Consider the following 19,783-nt stretch of genomic DNA (forward strand, 5'->3'; position numbering starts at 1 on the left):
AAATGGCTCTTAAAGGGCTGGTTATAGGAGAACTATCCCAGTGACCACAAGTTTATAGCTATGTGACAGTTAAGCATCTTCATAAAATAGCCTTCCAAATGGCGCACAATTGTCACAGGAAAACAGTGCTCATCCAGTCTGACCCTGAAAAACACAGGAATGTCAACTAAAGCACCCATGACACCTTCCAAGGGAATCCGCTCCACTGATGAACAGCTCTTACCATCAGAAAGTTCTTCCTGATGTTTAGCTGGAATCTCCTTTCATTAGCTGTGAGTCTTGTATTGCAGAGTGTTAGACTAGATGTCCCTTGGGATATCTTCCAACCCTACAACTCTACAGTTCTATGAATCCCTGACAGATGTGCATCCAACCTCTGTTGGATGAAGGGTCCATCACCTTCCGAGACTGTCCATTCCACTGTCGAAGAGCTCTTACTGCCAGAAAGCTCTCCCTAATGTTTATTGGAACCCTTCTTCTAATTTGAATCCATTTGTTAGGGTCCTGACACACAAGGAGAAAGAAACAGGGGAGGGGAATGAATGTTGGAAACCTGGGTTGGAGGGGGGAGAATCCCACCTTTCTGCCCCAACTTCAGCCACTTTGGAATGGGGAGCAGGGATGTTGACTCTCCCCACCCCCACATTCTTGTGCAATACAGAACCGCAGTGGAAGCTGGGAAGAGTTTGGAGCAGTCAACAGGAAGTCAAAACTGGGGGCAGCAGCAACTGACCAGAAACCCAAACAAGTGGGTGCAGTCTTGTCACCTAGAATCAGATAGCACCTTTGCAGATCGGACCCCACCTATGAAGGAGTGACCATTTGAAATTCCAACATCCTTGAATGACATGTGAGCCTTGCAAGTGTGCGTACCGCACCTTGTCTTTAATAGCTTGGTGGGCAAGGCATGGAAACTTGTCGTGACATCTTTGTTGCTTCGGTCTAGTTCTGAACGACTTGCCCTTTGCTTCGACTCCAAAACCATGACATCTGAGCCTTGTGTCTGCTGTTGGGTGTGTGCTGTCATTTGCCTGAATAAATATCTCCTCTCATTTTTAAGAGCCTCTGCTTGCATGTTTGTGGGAGGGAGCCAGGAAACTTCATGCTTTGCAGTCCGATGTATGCCTACTTAGAAGTAAGCCTTACTGTGTATGTAGAGGACTGAAGCTTTAATTTCTGTATTTAAAAGAATTATATCCTGACTTTGAATTACAAGACCTATGTTTACAAGGTAGATTTTTAAATTTAAAAAATGCAAATATAAGCAATAAAATTGCCATTATATCACAAATAACCAAGTGGTTAGTGTGCACATTACTTGCATTTCAGTTTGCATTCCTACAAATGTGTATTGTCTCTTATTCAATGTGCTATTGTATTGCACTGCTGTCTCTTATTTAACTTGTAATATCACAATGTGCCAGGCTGTTGCTTATCATTGTTTTACCCATCAAGGTGCAGACCACACTTTTGCCTTCTGTAGTTATCTGTCAAATTGCTGACTGGCTAGCTACTTTCTGTCATCAAAGAATTGACTACCTTCCTGTTTAACATATGTCAGATTGCTGATGAAGAGTCTTGACTATTATGCTTCTTTCCATCCAGAGAAATAGGCTTAATTTGGAAATGTTTTACAGAACAATCTACTTTTTTAAAGGAGGGATATTTGTGGGGTTCCTAATGGATAGCTCAGTTGGTTAGAGCATGGTGCTGATAACACCAAGGTCGCAGGTTTGATCCCTGTATGGGACAGCTGCATATTCCTGAGTGGCTGGGGAAACCCAACCAGATGGGTGGGTTATAAATAATAAAATTATTATTATTATTATTATTATTATTATTATTATTATTATTATTATTACAACTACTACTACTACTAGATGATCCTCAGGGTCCCAATTGTCTCAACAATTCTATGATTCCATCACCTCACTGAATGAATGTTGTGTATGTGTGGATGCATTAAACCTTTTTGGAAACTACTTGCCTTATTCTGAACAACCAACTTCAAATACATGATTTTCACTTCAGGAGTCAAAAAGGCCAAGGATACATGGTGCATCCCTACCTAATATTTCATGAGCACAGGCTACTATTGATCCTCAATCAATGTTGATTCCTAGTAGATGAGAGAGAGGGCGGGGGAATACAGAAATAGCTCTTGAGTGGACTTTTGACAAACTTCTGCAGTAAAGTGGGAACCAGAACTGAGTCAAAACTATTTACCTAATTTCATGTTTGCTTCATGAGTGAAAGTTGACCCAAATAGGGGTGTCAGAGATGAAAACAAAAAATGGGAACAAAAGTTTCTGGAGTTCAGTTTTTCAGCCCATGTCAAATCCATCAAATATAATCAGCATTCACAGTTGTTATTCCTTTCAGTCTGCAAATGATACATAGTTTATTAAACCCCTTGCCATTCTCATTGTGTTTCCTTCACATCGAAATGAATGTAATAGAATAATACCAATGTAACAGGTAATTTATATACATGCATGTCCTGCTTTCCAAACACAATGTGTTCCCAGATAATCATTCGTTAGATGAGCAATTCACATAACAAGATGATGATTCACATTATTTCCTATGGAAACATTTCTAATCCATGCTTTCTCCAACCATGCCAATCAGCAAAAGCCAAACAAAGGGAAAACTGATTTGTCCAATCTGTCCTGATCCCTGATTTGTCAGACCTCCCTCCCTCCCTCCATGGTTTTTGCCTAACATGGCTGCCGCTGACCAACAAAATACAAACATGCAAGGAAGTGGACAAACTCTGGCTGTTTGGATTTCTAAATCAGCTGTTTGTATAGCAAGATTTGAGTAGAATTCTGATATTTTGGATAACGAGCATTCCAGTAGGTGTTGTGTGTAATTATGTAAATTATGGAAGTTATGGAATTTCACCACAGCAGACAGTGAGACGAAAAATGTAGTTGTTGGCAGGAGATGAACAGAAACAGTGCCTCATGTGCTAAATACAGAGCTGAATGGAAAGCAATGCCTTCTTACTCCCCCCCCCCATCCGAAACCGCTGTTGCTGCTGCTTCCAGCCCACAAATGATATGTAAATGATTACTTCTTTTCTCCTTTTTGCATAGTGTTTCCTTTGCACTGGAGTGAATGGGGTGGAATAACATGGCGACAACTTAATTTGTGTAACTAATTATGCAAATTACATAAGTTAAGTAAATTTGCCAGAGCAGACAGCAAGATGAATAGTGTAGTTGTTGCAAGAAGAAAAACTGCAGCAGAATGGAAATGTTGCTGCATGCCACAAATTCAAGGCAGAATGGGAAATGATGTCTCCTTAACAGCCTTACACATGGAAGTGATGGCTATGGCCAGAGGCAAAAGTGGAGAAAGTCAGAGGCAAAACTTCATGGCCAGAACCAGAAGTGGATGGAGCAATGGATGTGTGTCTTACATTTATGCAGTAGCTTCCATTCCATCTACCCCAAACTGTTTCTACATCTGTGCATGCACACACACACAAACACATACTATGCACACACCTCTCAATCCACAGAAGCACAAGGCACGAACACAATTCAAGGAGACAGGTCCAAGCAGACAAAAGCACTTCAAAAGGGTGTGAAGCATGGCTGGAGAGGGGTGTGGCCTGTGGAGATGGGTGTGGCCTGGAGATAGTGCCAAGTGCCAGATAGAGAAAACTGGAGGGCCACATTCATCCCACAGGAGAGAAGTTCCCCACCCCTGGAACATGATGAGTATGCTGGTTTGGAAGCAAATGCCAGAATAAGAGAATATTCTGTGCAGGTTGAAAAGGAATCAGTTACATGCATTCACTGAATGATTAATGGTTTTCTCAAGCCCCGTTTCCAGATGGGCCGGCTCCCCTCCACAGATGTCCCTATCATTGTCACAGTAGCCCTACTGTCTTCCTGATGGGTTCCCAGGTATGTTGTGGCTGTTCTTCTCAGTGAAGAGTGATGGCGGTCAGGGCATGAGGGGGTGTTGACTGTCAGGTCTTTGTTATTCCACCTGACTCATGGAACATAAACAAAGGTTTTATGATGAATTCTACCAACACCAGGAGTCAGCAGGGATTTGATGTTTTGCAATTGCCTTCTCTAAACACACACACACACACAAGCAATGTGAAGGCACCATGCTGGTGTTAATGTATTCTGTCACTCTGCCTGGGAAAAACACACAATGCCAAGATGTGTCATTCTGTCACATGTCAGGGATAGAAAGAAGTCACCCATGTCTAAGCTGTCCACAAATACCACCACTGGGAGGAAGTAGAAGGGACTGGGTTTCAGGAACCTACACAAAGCTGGGAGAAATATGCAGAGCAGAAAAAGCAGCTTCCATGAGCAGCATTGAGAGCCAGTGTGCAGAGTCCTTGGTCTTTGGTGAGCCTCCAGAGATAGAGTTTGCAGGAGGTAGAAGGTCCCAGGGTCCATCTCTGACATCCCGTGGGAAGGCAGGAAAAGTCTCCTGCCTGAAAACCTGGTGATGTGCTACCACCACTGTCAACCAAATGTAGCCAACATTGGTGCCCTCCAGATGTTTTGGGCCACAACTCCCATCCAGTGTGGTGTAGTAGTTAAAGTGCTGGACTTTGACTTGGGAGACTGGGATTCAAATCCCCACTCAGCCATGAAGCTCTCTTGGTGACCTTGCACCAGTCACTGTCTCTCAGGGTTGCTATGAGTATAAAATGGGAAGAGGAAGAGCTCCTTGGAAGAAAAGGTTGTATGTAAATGCAATAAATGCATACAAATACATGTCTACAGTTTCCATGCATCCCTAACGTTTGGTGAGCATTTCACTTCTTATCATGAGCAGATGATTTCAGCAGTCGCTACAGGTACGCTTAGCAGGATGATAATGTAATTGAAAGAGCTTGAATTGTTCCTACCTGTTGATCAGGAAATGATTATTACTGAATGACAAACTGAAACCCAGCAGGATCAATTCTATTTCCTTTGAATTACAGAAGAGAAAAGCCCCCCATCACCCATTCTCTCTGCTTATTACGCTTTCTTATTTAACTTCCCTTCCATTACAGATGATTCTATTTAATACTTGAGTGAGAATGCTGGCGGCTTGGCTTCTTTATGGGCTTTTCCTCCAGCACATTACTTACCCGCCCCCCTCCACCTCTTGCTGAGAGCTCTAAAACTTTTTCAATTAATTCTGAGAATCTAATTGCCCAAAGTGGGAAGTCCCATTTTACAATGTTACAGCAATGGAATAGTGATATACAACCCAGTCCCCTTATCCTACCCTCTACTTTCCACAAGCTGTTTCCTGAGATCCATTCTAATTCAATCCACTTTTGCATTTGGAGGCAAACTTTGCTAATGCACACTTTCCGATATGATATGCAGGAATTTCCACATCTCCAAATTTTGCAATGCAATTCCCCATCCACGTAATGTGTACAAAAGTGAACATAACTAGGGTAAAGTGTGCCTTAAAAAATGCATATATGGGTGAAAGTAACAGACAGACATGAATTGTTCTAGGGGCAATTGCTTTGCAAAAATGTGTTCATTAGGCAAAATGCAACCATTCCTATCAGGAGAAAATTGCACTAAGATCCTGCTTGAATTTTCATGAGGACCTATTTTTTAAAATTCCAAGCTGATGTGGAAATGTAGAGAACTGAACTTAAGATTGGAAAGAACCTGAAGCTGAAATGGACATATTTGCCCATCCCCACCCGCCTACTTCCCATGAGCTGTATCTCTAGTCCCATTCAAATCTTTGCCTCAATATATGCTAGTTTTCTAGGAGACACTGCACATCTGAAAGATCCTGGCAGGTATGTTAGGCTGTGATAGAATGACTTGTCCAAGGTCAGCAAACGAGCTTCATGGTTTAGCAGGGAATTTAGCAGTTACTTTATTCAGGTATACTAGACCTGCATTACTTGCATGTACAAAGGTACAAAAACCCCCAATTTCACTACATTCTTCTGCACTCTTTATCTTCCCAATTATCTCTTTGGGATATTGACCTCCCTCCCTCTCCCTCTTCTTCCCTTTCACTCCTTTCTCTCTCTCTCTTGCTGTCTTTCAGGTCCATTCCTAATGACATCCTCGCTTTTCCCTTCATTTCCGCTTCTGAAAAATATGCATTCATCTGTCTTTCCTATCAATTGATTTTCATGTTAAAGCTGCTCTTTGTCTGCCCTTGATTCATGCCTTGCAGGGAAACGAGATGCCCGTAAATGAAATGGCTACTCTACTGCTTAAGAAACTAAAATTTACTGACAGCTCATACGCTCCAAATCCCCCAAATCCCCCAAAGCAGGGGTGGGTGGGGAGGGGGCATGATTGGCTCAATTAATTATAAATGTTTTAATTTAAATGGCTAATGTAGGAGATAGTCAGATATAAAAACCTCAAACAACCAGAGTGTTTGATGAGTCCTGAAAGATTGCTCACTTCTCGCTCACAATCCTCCTGCTATCAATGGAGAATTGGTGCCCTGCTGATGGCCGGGGAGGCAGCAGAGGTCTTTTCTTTTAAATCAGCACTATGTGGTACACACTGGGCAGTCCATTTTCTGGGTCAGAAATGCTTTCAACAGAGGACAGATGCTGCTAAGAATGGTGGGGAAATTTAAAGGCAAATACACCAAAATTGCATTTCCTAAAACAAGGTGGGAACCACAGCACAACCTTCCTTGCAAATTCACACTTCTCTGAATTTTGCAATGCAGTACCCCAGCCCAAATAATGTGACCAAAAATGCCTGCGTAAACATGTATATACATTGCTGAAGATAACATTAGAAATGCACTATATTAAATAAAATTGCTTGCAAATAGTGTGTTTGTTTGTGTGTGTGTGTGCAGAATTGCATGCAAAAATGTGTATAATAGGAGAAATTCATACAGAAGTGCTGATGAATTTTCATGAGGACTTTTACAAAAATTGCAAACTGATCAGGAAATGTGGAGAACTGAAGAGGGGGAAACGAGAAATGGAGAGCAAGCAAAATGGACAGATTTGGCCATCCATGTATGCTACAGAATAGAAACGTAAAGAGAACCATTGAATGTAATGATTTTGGAATTGTGCTCATGGGAACTCTGTGGGTTCCTCCAAGAGAAGATCAATAATGGCAGATATGCTTCCCTATGTTGGCATATAGAGCTTATATGCAGAAGAAGTAGTTAACTTCAGTCAAATTAATCCTTGCTTGGAGCACAGCTTTAGTTGAAAAGTATTCAGATTGAGACTTGGTATAAAGTAAGAAAGCTTATGTTTTTTAAGGAAGCACATTCTTGACAGGAAAGAGTTCTGTAGTTCTAGCTAACCATCTAGTTGGAGAAGCAAAGAAGCCATGCTTATCCCTCTGTTCGCAGAAGCTAGATGCAAGATGACCTCTCGCCTCAAGGTCCGGAAAAAAGACTGTGAGGAGGAGCAGGAAATTGCAAACTAGATGCAACTAAGATTTATCAGTCTAGACATCAAGACACAGAGAGAAGTCAGCAAAGCAATAAAAGAACAGGGATAGTTTGGGAATATGGGGGTCCCCCACTCTGTCTGTCTTAGCCTATGCAAACCTCTTTCAGAAAGCTGAGTTAACACCCAAATTTCCAACACCCTAAAGGACTTTGAACCTTTACAACGGGGCTCAGAATCCTCAGGCCCTAGGGCCAAAAGCAGTCCTCCGTGCCTCTCTCTCTGGCCCTTGGGACACTCCCCAGGCAACTCACAATCCCCTGCCACACCCTGTTTCCCCAGGCTGCACTTCACACTGGCCTAACTTAACATCCTCCTTGAGTGATTTTGCTCGGTTGGAAATGTGTCCTTGAACGGCAGTGATGCCTTTTGCCTGCCTGGGATGGAAGACAGAGATGGATTTATGAAACTAGCCTACGGTACAAAAAGTAAAATGTATACATGTATACACCCACTTTTGCCTCTCTCCCCGCCCACCACTGGCATGTGGCCCTTGGAAGATTGCCCAGAAGGAAACAGAGCTCAAGCTGACAATGGTTCCCAATCCCCACTGTACAACCCACCAGCAGAAGACCAGTGCCCTGGCGCAGGGGTGGTTAATCTATGGCCATCCATACGTTGATGGACTCCCAAATCCCAGCAGCTCCAGACAGCATGACAAATGGTGAAGGATGGCAGGTGTTGCAGCCTCCTTTGAAAGCTCTCTGTGCTTGTGGCCATCACAAAACTGAAGAGTCTTGCAAACTCCTTTGCAAAAAGGATGGGTCCCTTTCCATCAATGCAGCCTTTGTAGATTCCCTCAGCTCTTTCAACATTGACTTAATGGTAGACAAGGAACTGATCGATATCTGTGATGTATGCATTTCTAAATGTGTAACTTCATTTGATCTGCATTGTTAAGCAAACGTACCCAATTTTGCACACCCACACACCCCAAGACCGTTACACAGATCGGAATGTAATTGTCCTTCAGATATTGCATTCCTCCAATTTTTGCAATAATGATGTTGTCTGAGCCAATAACAGTGTTGCAATATTTAGAGAATCACAATATATTTTAAAAATTGCATTCCAATCTATGTATTATTCCGGGGGGTGGGGGGAGGCATTAGGTATGTTCCTTCTAAAAATTCAGACCAAACAACATTCTCTCCATCCATACCCAAAAATGCCCCTTGTTTGCAGAGTCCCAGTGGTGAGTGGAACACGGCAAAGCAAATGACAAATGTCACAATCATTTTCTGATTTGCTTAGTAGTTTTACATACCTGAGAATTCACCCAAGCACGGAGATATAGTACCTCCCCCTTCTTTCTCATTAGCCCCATTTTGCCTACAAAGTGATTGGCACGTGCCAACCAAGTTCAGTATTAGAGGGAGTGATAAATCTGCTCACCTTATCTGGTGGGCAGTGTTGTGGCCAGGCATCTGGGACTCTGTAGTGATCCGACAGGGGGGCGGAGAGTTGACACCCCCTTTCATGTCACCCTGGCTGGTTCACCGGTGCTGGGTGGGGCCACACTGAGTGTGGTCTCACTGGCCAATCAGTGCCAGGAGAGGGAGTGGCCGTGGAAAAGTTAAACCGTGGCACGGCCAGGCAGGCCCTCCTCTCTCAACAGGTGAAATAAGCATCTTCCATGCCTTGTTTCTCTGCTGTGAACTTTGAGGGTTCCCTCCCCAGCTTGTTTCAGTCTGTCTGGAAATGGCATTACTCCTGTTTTCTTCTCCTCCATCTCATCCAGCCCACTCACCCAAGCCCTTGTAAGCAGCTTAGCTGTTGAGAAAAGCCATCTGACAGTTCCCAGCCATCCTTTATTCTTCAGCTGAGCAGCTTTGTGATTGAAAAGTATCCCACAGCATTGCCAGGACCCCAGCTTGCTTCTTCCAGCAGTAAGTGAAAGCTTAGATCCGCAACCAGTTTTCTCCATCCAGTATCTATGAGGAAATCTGTATTGAAAGAGTTCCAACATAATTCAGGACTGGACTGGGTGATCCCTGCTTCTGACCCAGCCTATACCTGTGGAGCAGTAAACTACAACTCCCATCACACCCTGTGTCTTAAACACAGAGTTTGGGGAATGGCATAAGCATTGGAAGGGGTGGGGTGCAGATAGGAATGTCCAAAGGAAATTAAATGCATATAGTACCAACTGGCAATTGCATCATTAACACTGGCTGTTCAGAAGAGCAGTTCACAACAAGCTGTGGATAACTTTGGAGTGGATCCTAGTCAAGCCTTACCAAAAGCACACTCCTGACCATATCTATGGAGAAGTAAGTCCAATGGAGTGCTGCAGTCATTGGTGAATGTGTTTAGAATTGCACGCGTCAGAGGCATCAGTCTGTCCTCCTGACTGTGTGTCCCCCCCAGCTGAAATCACCACACTAGGCTAACCTCTTCTTACAATAGCCTTCACATGAGGTGCCTGGCCTATGGGCACTTAACCCTTCTGGCCAGAAACAAGAAGGATAGATTAAATGTTCCCTGCCCAGATTCCCTAAGTAGATGTGAAATAATGGTCCCTTACCTTCAGCTAGACCTGGGAAGACCCAATTTAGTTAAGGTTTCCATCTTAAATTGCAACCAGTGAAATATTTGCTCATTTGTTAGACATTGTGTTTATTTGAGTGGCATGCTCTCACCAGGGACTGCCCCAAGCAGTATCTATTTATCTACTTGCACTGGCATGCTTTCAAACTGCTAGGTTGGCAGGAGCTGGGACAGAGCAATGGGAGCTTGCTCAATTGCAGGGATTCGAACTGCCAACCTTCTGATTGGCAAGCCCAAGAGGCTCAGTGGTCCTCAGATTGAAACCTCAGTCTGTTATAGTAACTGCAGTTCATATAACAGACCTATTGTAGATGGATGAGTGGTCTAGCAAACTTCCTACGCTGTCAAAATTACAACCCCCTTTTTTTCTTCCTTTTTTTGCCAAAGTGGCTGAAATTTACAGGCACAGGATCCCCGTCTCAATGTATGAATTTTTAAAAAAAATTGTGGACAAATAGGTCCAGGGCCTTTTTGTGACGGAAGTAAAAGGGAATCACTTTCCTCCATAAACTCTTATGAGGAAGGTGTTCCTCCTGCTTTCTTGCCTTCAGAAACTTAAAAGATGGCTGAATTGTGTGTTTTCTTGTTTGTGTCCTCCAGTGGGCCTTACAGCATGAGGCTGTCTAGAATGCTGCCTGTGGAGTTATGAAGAGCTGTTTATCTTTCCCATTTTTCTTAAAGCAGGTGGTGGTTGTTTTTAATTTAGAAACTTAAACGAAGCTCTTACTTTTAAAAAATTAATATCCTCTGTTGATGTGTGTTAACAACATTTTGGGCAATCTCACTTCTTGCAAAGCCTATGGATCTAGATAAACATAAAGACAAGGAAAGCATAAGGTATATAAAAGCACAGAAGCAACAGAGTGACATGAAGCTATGTGGAGGCCCTGATCCAACTCAGTGTCTGCAGGGGTGCGGGGGAATAGGCAGTATTAAATTGTACCACAACTTGGAAGAGTCATAAAGGCCTCCACATCACCATGATTCACCTCATTAGTTGGCGCCAACACAGAGCTGATGCACACCCCTAATAAATACTGTATGCTTGACAGGTAACTCTTTCATGATGCAGTGGCTCAAGGAATGGCATGTACAGAAGGCTTGCTGTTCTAGTGCACTGATGACTGGTAAACCTAATAGCAATCCGGAGCTTAGTGCATTGTAAGCAGATGTAAGCAAAGTGCACCACATCATCATGCTATCTCAGCAAAGATCTCAATAAGTCTGAGAGGAGTTTCGATCGGCTTATCGCATGTTCTTCATTTTGCCCCTGTGTCATCTGCAGAGAACACATTCGTCTCTCAAAGCAAACTGAAACTCTAGGAGGGAACTGCAATTGTTCCAAGTGGTGCTGTCTTCATACACACTATCAAACAGTGCCCTCTGGTTTATCTGACTTGGCAAAACCTACTTCCTGTCAATTCGGCCAGAAGCAAATTGTGGCAAATGCAGAAAGATATTGACAAAGCCAGCTCCAATAATGGCCCTTTCAAGAGGCAGCCAGCATTTTGTCCTCCTCCCGCAGATGGGACGTGCCAGCAATTGCAGACAAAAACTATCAGATCAGGGCGTTGGTGGGGAGGGGAGTGCAGAATGGTCTCTGTGCGAGCGCCAAACTCTGTAGCCTAATTGCAGGCTGGAAGGTAATATGTTCACGTGCCAGCCATCTGGAAGGGTTATTAGCAATTTGCTTCACTTCTGTAGCAAATTAGAGAGAAGAGAAAGTCGAGGGCTGAGCTCGGTCAGGCTACCTGCCTGGACTGCTAATTGGAGTGGCTGGCAAGATGTTCTGTGAGTTCTGGAGCATGAAGGGTGTGGCTTTCTCTCCCAGTGGAGCAGTTGCAAAGGGGAACCCAAAGATATCAGACATATTTATTTTGGGACAGCAGAGGCAGGAAACCTTGACAGGCCAAGGGCCACATGCCATTGGTGGGTGGGGCCAGAGACAAAACTGGGCTCAGCAATGGATATGTTGTTGTTGTTTAGTCATTTAGTTGTGTCCAACTCTCTGTGACCTCATGGACCAGAGCACGCCAGGCACTCCTGTCTTCCATAGCCTCCCGCAGTTTGGTCAAACTCATGCTGGTAGCTTCGAGAACACTGTCCAACCATCTCGTCCTCTGTCGTCCCCTTCTCCTTGTGCCTTCAATCTTTCCCAACATCAGGGTCTTTTCCAGGGAGTCTTCTCTTCTCATGAGGTGGCCAAAGTATTGGAGCCTCAGCTTCACGATCTGTCCTTCCAGTGAGCACTCAGAGCTGATTTCCTTAAGAATGGAGAGGTTTGATCTTCTTGCAGTCCATGGGACTCTCAAGAGTCTCCTCCAACAATGGATATACATGTTACCTTTTTGCAGTAGGCTATTTTCTCAACTTGATCCCACATTAATGCCAATAAGAGACCTTATCAGAGTTCAGGGACATGTCCTAGCCAGGCAAAAACACTTGAAGATGTGAAGCAAGGCGAATGCGTGGAGTGTCTGGGGAGGGGGCATGGCCTGAGAAGAGCCCCAAAAGCTCAATAGAGAGGTGGGTGGCATTTTGGGGCCCTGTCCCTGAGCTTACCCACTTCTGTGTTGGGAAATAGAGAGGTCAGGATTCCAGATTAACAAGAAACAACACCTACTGTTAGTCCTTCATGTGTTCCCAGGCTCTGCAATTGCTTTTTCACTTTAAGGAGGGAAAAGGATGGAGCCTGCGAGTTACTACGCAGTACTAGGAATACACATCATGTAATTATTTCACTTATGTATGAGGCACGCATAAGGCTTCCCACAGCGATGTACAATAACATCTAGAAAACAAGTATGCATAGAACAACTGTTAAAGGAATTTCATATATTAAAAAATTAGAATGTCAACTCAAAATATGAGAGCAGTTTAAAACAATAACTGGGTGACTTTAAGGAAAGTGTCAGGTGATACTACACAACTACCAGTTGTGTAGAACTCCCCCTGCTGAAAGATGTAGGAAAGGTCTTCTTTTTCTCCTGCCTTCTCTATTATGGAAGAATGAGGGGGAAAGTTATTGTCTCCACACTATTCATGTTCATATTACTCTATATCAGGTCCCTCCCCACCTATTAGTAAGCTTAATTGCTTTTGCAGCCTGTTTTGCAAATTCATTTCTTCCCCCATCCTCAAGTGACCCCTTTAAACATTGTGGGAACTCCAAAATGATACCTTTTGGCTTCTGTTGCCTTAGTAACAGACTACCCTGAAGAACAGAAATGGGGCATCAGGATGGAGGGCGGGGTAAGGCCTTGGCAGGTTTATGGCAGAGTAGCTTCCCTGTGACTCCCTTGGCATTTTAGCTTCTAGGACCAACCTGGTTAAATGGGAATATGCTGCGAATAACATCATATCACACCCTCTCAGAAGCAACACGGATGGATTTCCGATTCACCCACCACCTGCTCAGTGCAGAAGAGTTATTCCTTGCCTCATAATTACTTAGAGGTGCTTACAAGCATTGGTTTCTAGGCAACCAGAGCTATCTTTATTTTTTGTTTTAAAAAAACCTTCTTCCCCCTCTCCTTGTTCATTATAAATGTTGGAACCATGTCATCCAGCTTCTAAGCAGAGACAATATTTGTTTAGTGTTTCTTTTAATCAGTGGCCTACCTGCTAGCTTCCATCCCTTAAATTCACTGCCTGCTATTGCACAAGCATTTTTAAAAAAAGACAATAAAAGAAAGTTGTTATGACGGTGGCCTAGTTCTCATTGAAGAGGTAAACCTGTGTGGGGCCGAATCACTTGAGATTGCAGGTGGGTGCTGCTTACATGATCCCCTCCACATAGTAAACTAAGGATACAAGGGTTGCTGGGGTTGTTTGTACAAAACAGAGACTCAGAAATACAAGCCCGCCCACCACCCTCAGTCATCGTACAATAATAAGGTCAGTTGAAACCCAGTACCTACTACATTTCTAAAGAAATTCTCAAGTACCCTGAGAATGAGGCAGAAAAAATGAAACTTCTTTCACAGGGAAGGAAAACCTGTGAAATACAGGAGGATGGATTTTGGCACGGCACTAATTTAGGTGACCTCCTGGCTTAAACCATGGCCAGGCACTGGAGTGCCAATTCAACCCCCACCCCCCCACCCCTCCACACCCACAGACATCAAAGCACCTTTCCAGACTTCCAGGTGCAAAGGTCTAAAGAGGGTTTCTAATTGCATTTAGTTGGACATGCTTCGAAACATTCCCATGACCATCCTTGATAAGACAGGATTCCTGAGGGCAGGGAAGTTTTCAAAGCATGTTCAACAAAGCATTGTTTGAAACCCTCTTCAGAACTTAGGTTATGCCTCTAATGGTTGGAGGCAATAAAGCTTCAGAAATGTCACCGGAAGTCACAGGAGGACAGAGTCGTGTTTGCCCATTTCCCACAGAAATCTGGTTGGCTGCTGTAAGAACAGAAGTTGGATTAGATGGTCATTGGCTTGATCCAGCAGGCTCTTTTGTTCTTCATACAAAGCCCTTGTGTTTTCAAGGAATTCAGAATCCTAAAAACCAGGAAGGAAACTGGTGAAGATGTAGAGAATTTAGGAAAGAGCCTGCCCCTATTCCAAGACAGGCTGTCCTGACTAATACTTCTCTAAGCCATGGAGGGTTGCTGTCATTACACAGAGGTTACTGGGTGCAGTGTTAACATGTTCTTGCCCACCTCTTTGTCCTCCACTATCTCTCTGCAGGTTGCTGTCCCAAGCAGAAGGCTAAAGGTCCCCCATCAATACACGTTCAAAGACTTTGACCTCTCTGTAAGATAAAGTGTAATCTAATTAACTTTTGCTTGGCTGCTCAGATCCCAGAATAATTTGGAGGTATCTATGTAGGTCACTTTGTGAACTCTATGCTAGATGGCTCTCTACCACCCTGCCCCCAGCAATTTGTCTCCAAGGCATCCCTGATCACTTCTCCCCTCTTCATCCTACATTCTGTAGCTGTCCTTTTGCTCCCAGCTCTTGGACTTAAGACTATCATTACTGGTCACAGTTGCAACGATTAGGCTATCAATCAATAGGGTAATTAGTCTATTGGAAGTCATTAGGGAGTCGAGGTCCACACATTGGCTCCAGCTAATGACCTTAAAAGTCAGTGGAAGAGGGCTGAGCCGCTCCATGGAAGAAGCAAAGGGGAATTAGATTTTGAAATGGCCTCTTATGAGCATGCCGAGGGCTGTTCTTTTTAAATTCCCTCATTCTTTTTTTTGTGTTCTTTTTTGTGGTTCCCTGGAACTCAAATAGAGGGCAGCAGCTGATGGAATGAATGGACCATCAGGGCAAGCACTTCCTCTGGACATAGATTTCATAAAAGGAGTAATGAATTGCCTGGCTTCCAACTCTCACAGACCCAGCTGCGGTGCAATGCTGAAAGGTAAAAAGACAAAGAGGTGCATGAGAAGTCCAGTCTACAAACAGCAGTGCTGAATCAGGTCCATCTGGCATCCCATTCACATAGTAGCCAACCAGATGCCTGTGGGAAGCCCACAAGCAAGACCTGAACACACAACCACTCTCCCCTCCTACGATTCTCAGCTACTGGTATTCCAGCCCCATATACAGTACATCCATTGGCTGACTGGTGGAACTACAATGCTGGATTACATGGACCTTAGGCTGGGGTCTTTTAAAAGTATCCGCACTAGCCAAGACACCCTGACTGCAGGATTCTCAGCTTGGATTGAATTGCCCAGCTAAAGGAAAGGTGTGCTCAGCACCCATTTTTTATTTATTTACAGCATTTATACCCTGAGGGGAAAAGGTCTCAGGAATGATTTCCAAAAGTCCTTTCTAAGACAGTGCCTGTCTAAAGCTTCCAATCTAAGAAGAAATGGCATATGAGGAAAAAGAAGAGGAGAGAGGGAGGAAAGAAAGAAAGGCAAGCTCAAACCTAAGTTTTTAAATTTCCCTAGAAAGTTTATCAATTTCTAGTACAATAAATAAGTTTTTACCTGGCCAGTGACGTTCCTTACAAGAGATCACACATTGCTTAGCCAGAGCCCTACACAAAATGTTGGTCATTGATATCTATGTTCGATCCTATGTTATAGGGCAAGGGTCAGCAAACTTTTTCAGCAGGGGGCTGGTCCACTGTCCCTCAGACCTTGTGGGGGGCTGGACTATATTTTGGGGGGGAAATATGCAAGAATGCCTGCCTGCAATTTAGGTTTTGATTTTGCATACTATAAGTATGGCATCCATTGCAAAAGATGGAAATTTAGTTGCTGGGTGTCATGTGGTATACTTTGGGAAGGAAGGAAGGAAGGAAGGAAGGAAGGAAGGAAGGAAGGAAGGAAGGAAGGAAGGAAAAATAATGTTCACTTTGAAAATGCCTTTTCTCTTGTATACTTTTATCTTAAGAGAAAAGTAAAAGGAGAAAGCCAGGCCAGAACAAATCTTTTGATGTGTAAATTAAATGCATCATCTAATGGGTCCTATTTCAAGAGCCACCTTTTTTTTTAATGCTGGCCTGAATAGAAATGGTCATTGTAATGTCCTTTCTTATTTAAATGCACATTCCCCCCTGTTGAGAAAAATTGTTTCTCTTCTCTCTGGCAAAGTGGAGAGATTTTAGGGCAAAGTCATTTCTGCCTAAAAGCAAAAGACCTCGAAAGTAGTTGCCATCCATTTGATGTGGATTTTTCTTCCTCCCCTCCTCGCCATCATCCCGTTAATCTACTTGCCTTCTCCACCTTGGACCAAACTTTACTTGCCTCTGAGCCATGCAGAGCACAGAGGAGGCAGAACTATGGGGAAAGAGCTTTAAAATTTATCATCATACACTTCATCTCGGCTCCGGGGAACTTTTACTGAGAGCATTAAAAGTAAGGAAAATTGCTCACACTTTATAATGTGACACATTAACTTAAGCGACCGCACCGATAAGAGTGCATTTAATTACTGCTGCACTAGTGTGTTCTGTGACAGTCAGTGTGCTCCCCATTAGCTCCAGCATCCTGCTACGAACCAGGACGGCTTGCAAAACTGCTGAGGACCAATAAGGCAGTAATTGCTAAACTGCTTCCTTGTGTTAAACTCCCTCTCTTTTTTCTTTCTTTCAACGCTGCATAAAAATGTAAGAAGAGCCCCTGCTGAATCAGACCAAAGGCCCATCTACTCTAACATGCTGTTCCCACAGTGGCCAACAACCAGATCCTGTGGGAACTTCACAAGCAGGACCTGAGCACAGCAGAACTCTCTGCACTTGTGATTCCCAGCAACAAGCATTCGGAGACAGACTGCCTCTGATCCTGACAGTGGCATATTGCCAGCAATCGGAGCTATTGATGCATTTCTCCTCCATGAATTTGTCATTTGGCAGCCATCGGCAACATGTTGCGGTTGTGAATTCCGCAGTTCAACAATCATAGAATCATAGAATTGTAGAGTTGGAAGGGACCCCTAGGGTCATCTCGTCCAACCTCCGGCAATGCAGAAAACTCAGCTAAAGCATCATGACAGTTGGCCAACCAAAGTCTGCTTAAAAACCTCCAAGGAAGTGTCGAAAGTTCCGTACGACCAAACTGAAATAGCTCTCCTCCTCTTCGTACTTCAGAATCCATCAGGCTCTCCTCCTCCGACGGTGATTAACGACTTAAGCATTTAATGAGGCATTAGGCACGTTCCCGTTACGCAGAGTATACAAACAGGCAGCAGAAAAATGAGCTACATTGCTACATTTTATTGCTAACTACACAGGACAGAAGAGGATATGCATCTGCTCTCTGTGAAAGACAGAGAACCAACTGGAACAAAGAAACAGGAAACCAGTAACATCAACATCCGTCTCCTGTCTCCCGTGAGACTTCCAACAGTCTGGAATGTAAACAGAGTCTTGCGACTCCAAGCACTGCACAGTGGCATAACAGAAACCTAACAGAAAGGAGAGTCCAATTGTCTTTAACTTCCTTCTTTTTTAGTTTTTTAAAAATACATATAACAACCATATACACCCAGCTCCCAAGAAGCATTCAATTTAAAGTTTAAATGTTTCTTGAGTAGCCAGCTGTTTTAATGATTGTTCTGTGCTACTTTTAATACTTTTTTAAAAAAATGTTTCTATATTGCTATGCACCATCCTAATAATTTGTGAGAGGGTGGCAAATAAAAACTGCATATTTCCTTCCGTACACGTTACTTGGCTGGAGAACCGCACTGCAAAGTTCAGAGAAGCGCAGGTTTTGAAGAACTGGTGTGTTTTGAATCATGTATTGTTTCAAAAACTGCAGATTAGCTAGATTTGCTTTTAAATGCAAATTGAACCAAATTTCTTTCCCATCCCTAGCGCCGCACCCAACACACTCTCCCCGCTCAGATCATCTGAATCAAGTCAAAGTGTCCTCAATGAAAAAGTCACCGCCAGACCTCAAACAGCCTTTTACAGTTTCCACAACATGTTGCCAGTTGCTTCCCTGCTTCCTGGAGCTTTGGCAGCAGTTTAAAACCCAGCCAGCGCTAATCCATATAAATTCTGTTAATCATAGATATAATCTTTTAAGCATGCTGTAATTAAATTACACGCCAGCTAGCTCCAGCTACATTAACTTAGCATGTGAGTTTTTCTGACTTCCCAGCATACATAGGTAGTGATGGGGAGGAGGGGAAATAAAAGAAAACAAGACAGAAAGAGGCAGAGGGTGGGGGAAGAGTTCTGGCAGCTTGGGCAACCTCTGGGTTTGGCGTATAAGAAATCTTTGATACAAACTCCTCGTGTTTTCTTGGGGGAGGCATGTCACTCAATCCCAATTTACATTCCACTCAGAAGCAAAATAGACATAACAAGATTGTATGCCATATATATATATATATATATATATATATATATATATATGCAGGTTTTGGTGTCCTCGGGTGTCTTCCCGTGTAAAAGATGGGGTGTCTAGGCGACGTTTCGACGAGGTCTCACTCGTCATCTTCAGGCTGGTGCTTTCGGCTTCTTGTTACTGGAACAGAGCAGGATCTCAGTGTTTGAGTTCCTATAAATACTGTTGAGGAGGTGTGGTGTATAGCCTCCAATGTTCTGGGCAGAGAGGAAGTTCCCAGGCTAGTGTGCCTTTTCTTCTTTTGTTCCTTAATTACTTGGGGGATATCTTGAGTGATTTCTTGAGTGATATCCTGAGTACCACTTAGGTGGGTCATTAGGTGTGGATTAGTTGCTAAGGCCTTTGTGTCTTGACCTCTTGAACTTTGTGAAGAGTTTTTCTGAGAAGATGGCTGTACTGCACTTAGTTGTGCTCTGGCTTGGCTTCGTGTATAGGGGCGAGCTGTGGTTTTGTGGCCTGTGCCAGCCAGATCTGTGTAGGGATTGCAGGGGGGTGCAGCATCCGGAGGTGCCACCATGGTTTGGCTACTGGATGGTGTCTGTAATTTATCTGTGGAGAGGGTCTGGGTTTGGATCTGGTGTGGTTGATTGGTGATGGCGTTCTGTGTGCCTCTGGCTCTGGTGTCAGTTTTTGTGGGGAGGGCTAATTTCCAGATGTCTGGCAAGCGGGATGTGTCGTCACGCTTGTTCATGTTGTGAGGGTGTTTCTCTATCTCGATGGCTTCCATGATTATTCTCTTGTGGTGATGTTCCATGTTAAAGAGCAATTTGGAATCTGCAAAATTAATTTCGTGTCCTGTTTCTTTCATGTGTTGGAAAAGAGAGGAAGTTTTTTCTTCTTTTTTGACGGCATTCTTGTGTTCTGCAATACGTGCATTTATTCGTCTGTTTGTTTGTCCAATGTACGTGGCTGGGCAGACTTTGCAGGGTATTTCATAGACCCCTTGGTTTTCCAAC

This window comes from Podarcis muralis, chromosome 7, assembly GCF_964188315.1.
Source record: "Podarcis muralis chromosome 7, rPodMur119.hap1.1, whole genome shotgun sequence".
NCBI lineage: Eukaryota > Metazoa > Chordata > Lepidosauria > Squamata > Lacertidae > Podarcis > Podarcis muralis.